Source organism: Lepidochelys olivacea, assembly GCF_965140295.1.
Source record: "Lepidochelys olivacea isolate rLepOli2 genome assembly, chromosome: 6".
Taxonomy (NCBI): domain Eukaryota; kingdom Metazoa; phylum Chordata; order Testudines; family Cheloniidae; genus Lepidochelys; species Lepidochelys olivacea.
The window spans coordinates 126,163,027-126,167,491 of record NC_140416.1 but is presented as its reverse complement, the minus strand read 5'-3'; positions in this window follow the sequence as shown (position 1 = coordinate 126,167,491).

Genomic DNA, 4,465 nt, shown 5'->3' with positions numbered 1-4,465 from the left:
GGCACTGCTGCCTGTCCCTTTTGTGCTCCTCCTCACTGATGCCATGAGCAATCTGCGTGTAGGTGTGAAAGTTCCTACAGCTGGATTGGAACTGCAACTGCACAGCCTCCTCTCTCCACAGACCCAGCAGATCCAAGAACTCCGGCGTGCTCCAGGTGGGAGGGCATTTGCTGCAGAAAGCTCACATAGCAAACAGGAAGTGGAATTTCAAAAATTCCCAGGGCTTTAAAGTGGGAGGGGTGCATGCCTATGTACCTGGCTGCAGGGAAATAGAGTAGAAATTGCTTACCAGAGTGATCATGATAGGCATTGTGGGAAACCTCCTGGATGCCGCGCAGGGCAACATAAGCAAGAACCGCGTCTACACTGACAGTGCGTCACTCTAACTTTGACGCCAAAAGCTCTCTGCTGCTCATCACGGTGGTTTTATTATGTTGGTGGTGTAGCACGGGAGTTAAACCAGCAGGAGGAGCATTGTTGTGTGTACATCACCATGGTTTCATCAGACAAACCTGACTTTTGTCCACAGAACTGTGTAGCAGAGACAAGGCCTTAATGTGAGGAATGAGGCAATGCTTTAGCTGATAGGTGGTGCTTAAAGAGTATGGAATTTTGATTAACCAACTCTGTTACAAATCAAATGGACTCACTGGAGGAAGGCTGGTGAAACAAAGTGGTGACAGAAGCCCATCGAGTTGCGAGAGGGAAATTGCATGTGTACACGGAAGGCTGTAAGAAGCCCCGTTAATGGCTTGAGGACTTTCAGCTGCAGTTTAATTTACATCCAGCTGACCAAGCAGTTCCTCTTCCAAGGTCTCTAATGGACATTTCAGGAGAGAGACCTCTGTGCTTGAGCATTATTGTGGGTTTCAAATTTATATGCATTTGAAAATTGTTCTGAAAAAGGCTTGGTTGATATAAAGCGGGTTGAATGCAAAGAACCTATCCTCTAACCATAGGGTAGCTAAATTTTCTATTTTTATCCCACTACACACAGCCTCTTCGACCTGCTCTAATGAGGAGCAGTTCCATGCCTTTAGAGTCTAATTAATTTAGCTGGCTTGAGTCAATTTTGTAGGTAGCGAGATGCAGTGTATTTGCAATTTATTCTGCAGTAATTTGCCCCTACTTAGTCCATGTTCTTTTGTTTCCCCATGAGAAAAGCGGGTGTCCCTGGATAAAGCTGCCTGCAGGGGAAGAGCTGGGCTGGCATAGTGAGATCAAATAACTTGATCATTTTATTTAGGATTTCATGTTCAAACTACGCTTTTTAGAAAAGATGCAGGTTATGGTGCCATTGCTGGGTATAAAAGGAGAAAGCGAATGGTGAATGCTAAGAAGGCTCAGTCAGGACACGCTCTTGTAGCCATTCTCACTGAAGTCAAGGGGAGTTTATTATCCAAACTTTGCTCCCCACCTTCCTCCATTTTTCTTTAATAGAAACATTACATATGAACTGACATTTTTGCAGAGTTGACATTTGTACAATTCATTTTCATGAGTCATTTAAAAATACACCAGAAACAGGATTAGATGGCTCAGGAAATTGGGTAATCAGATACAGCACCTTTCACTGCTCAGCCCCCACTTCAGGCGTATCCTGCGTCTGCACAATAACCCAACGTCTTTGCCATCTCGTTGGTTTTCCAGTGGCTTACTGGAAACACAAATACAAGTCCAGTCTATTCTCAAGTAAATAATGAACAAGAAGATCCGCACTAACTGGTGTTCTCTTTTGCGCCCAGACCAGAAGCAAGGATTGAAAATCCTCTCACCCCAAGAGTTGACCTCTGCAGGTCAAAGCTAGGACAAAGGTGTAGGGTAGTGGGGGAAGGTGACTTAGTTTGTGTTTACACTGCACTGGAACTACCAAGAGGACTTTGGTGTCTGGGGCTGTTAAACCAGAACATTTTAATAAACATTCAATGCATTTTAAAATTGGCAGGTGCAAATCTGTTTGTATTTTTGCTTTACAATCCCAACAAAGAAAAAACCCTCATTTTTTGCCAACTATCTTGATCAAAACCGTTTGAATGTGAATGGGCATTTTAAGAGCCTCTCCAAATTCTCTCTCCGCATTATTCTCACTACTTACGACAGCCAACGTCACAGACTGCTGCTGTTCACACAACGCTATGACTGCTTAGCGTACGATGCTAGGAGCAGCTTCCAGGATACTTCTGCTTTCCTGTGCTGAAGAACAGGCCTCCAGATTTCAGTTGTATTTTGGTCTGGTTTTAGCAGTCATGAATTAGAGGAAAAGTAGCAAACATAAAGGGAAGGGCTCATGTTTTACTTTTAAAGGAGCACAGTCAATCTACAGAGAGCAAAACAGTCTGGATTTTATAAAACAAAACAGCAAAAGGATTGACAGCAATCTAGTGTGAAGGATAAACCAGAAAACAACATGCCAGATCCTCAGCTGATATGAATATGGATAGCTCCCTTTGTACTAGCTGAAATACCAGCCAAGTTTCTGGTCCCTCTGCTGGCAGTCTTCATGGACAGCCCTGGGAAGTGTTTGCGACCTCTCTGATGAGAGGACCACTGAAGCTGGTGCTCAGACTGAAAAATGTCCAAATGTGAGTCGTATTGCTTTCACGATGGCAGCTGACATACAGTACCTAAACATTAATGATGGGGGAACTGCAAAAGGTTCAGATGGGCTTGAAATAATGTTTCTGGAAACAGGGTTGGAAATCTTGCAAGGCAGGTTCTCTCCAAAGACAGCCATTCCAAAAATATGGAGAGAAAAATCCTCTCCGGTGATATGTCACTACTTTGACTTCTAGATGAAACCAGAAAGGGGAGACGTATGTGAACATTTTGTTCTTAACATTATCAGAACTGTTCTGAACCTCAAAAGATACCAGGTGCAAGTTCTTATTGTTCTCCCATCCTTAATTAATGCTGATGCTTGCTAGCTGGAAATGTCTTTTATTGAAAAAGCATAAAAGGCCCCAACCACATGTCAATCCATGCTCAAAACTCCTACTTGATTTCCAAGTGGACTCCCACTCAGGCACTCCCACAGGACTAGCATATTACAAACAAGTGAAATCACTTACAAGTAGATAGTTGGCAGTACCCTTGGAAAATCCCTGTCCCTAAACGTCATGTAGTATTATGAAAACAACAAGGAGTCCGGGGGCACCTTAAAGACTAACAGATTTATTTGGGCATAAGCGTTCATGGGTAAAAAACCCACTTCATCAGATGCATGGAGTGAAAATTACAGATGCAGGCATTATCAAGTGGCTTTTTACCCACAAACGCTTATGCCCAAATAAATCTGTTAGTCTTTAAGGTGCCCCCGGACTCCTTGTTCTTTTTGTGGATACAGACTAACACGGCTACCCCCTGATACTTGACACCATGTAGTATTATGGATTCAGACAGTGACAGATTACGACACAAGAAAGCAACTCTCGCTTACACCTTTTCGTGAATAAGTGCACACAGCGCAACAAATACGCATACCACTTAGCATACCTTACCTGGAAAGAGGCTTTATTGAACATAGCTGTAAAATTATCTCTTCAGTTGAATTACTGAATTTGCACAAACATTTTTCTACAGAATAAAAAAAAATCAAGCCTTGTAATTGTTTTACTGCATCTTGTTGTGCTTTTTATATTAATATTTGCAAATGTTATATTTTGTCGTTGTTGTTTTTAATATTTGTATCCCAATTACTTGCATATCAGGTTTTTAATCCTAGGGTGTTGAACATATAATAAAATCATCATCATCATCTTGAGACAAAAGTCTTTTTTAAATGAAGTTAAAAGCGGAGATAATTTAAGGGAAAAGGTCTTCAAATTTTCATAACCCACTGTATAAGGGAAATTTACAATGCATTGGAAAACTGGCCGGTTAAAGGTATGGTAGGTACTCAGGTAGCTCAAAATCATTTTTACAGGTTGTTGTTTTTTGTTTTTTGTTTTTTTTGTAAAAGTGTCTTTTTTTAATTATGCTAAAATAATGTTTCACAATCTGCACAGAGTCTGACTAACGGGCAGAGGCATTATACCATCCATGTTTTGAATAAAGCCAGATTTGCAGGCCCCCCTGTGCGTTGGCGGCCCCCTTTTTGTGTTATTTTGTATGCACTGCAATCGCACACACACACCTTCTCGTCTCTCTAAAGCTCGGGCCAATTTCTTTTCAAATGGAGGTTAGAGTAAGACAATCCCTTTTGTGTTTGCTGCACTAAGTACATCTTAACAACCTGTTTCTCTGGTGACCCACTTGAGCATCTGGAGAAAGAAGTACTGCTCCCGTGTCCAGGACCAAAGGAAGCTATTTTCTAATGGATAATAAGCTGAAAGGCCATGGCCGTCTGGAGTATCTCGTCTGAAAGGGTCTTACGCAGCAACTTTGGTCCATCCTTCTCCAGAAGCGGCTTTGTCTCCTTGCCTGCTGTTTGCACACTTCGGCTCTGTGGTTTGTTTAGAAAACAGTT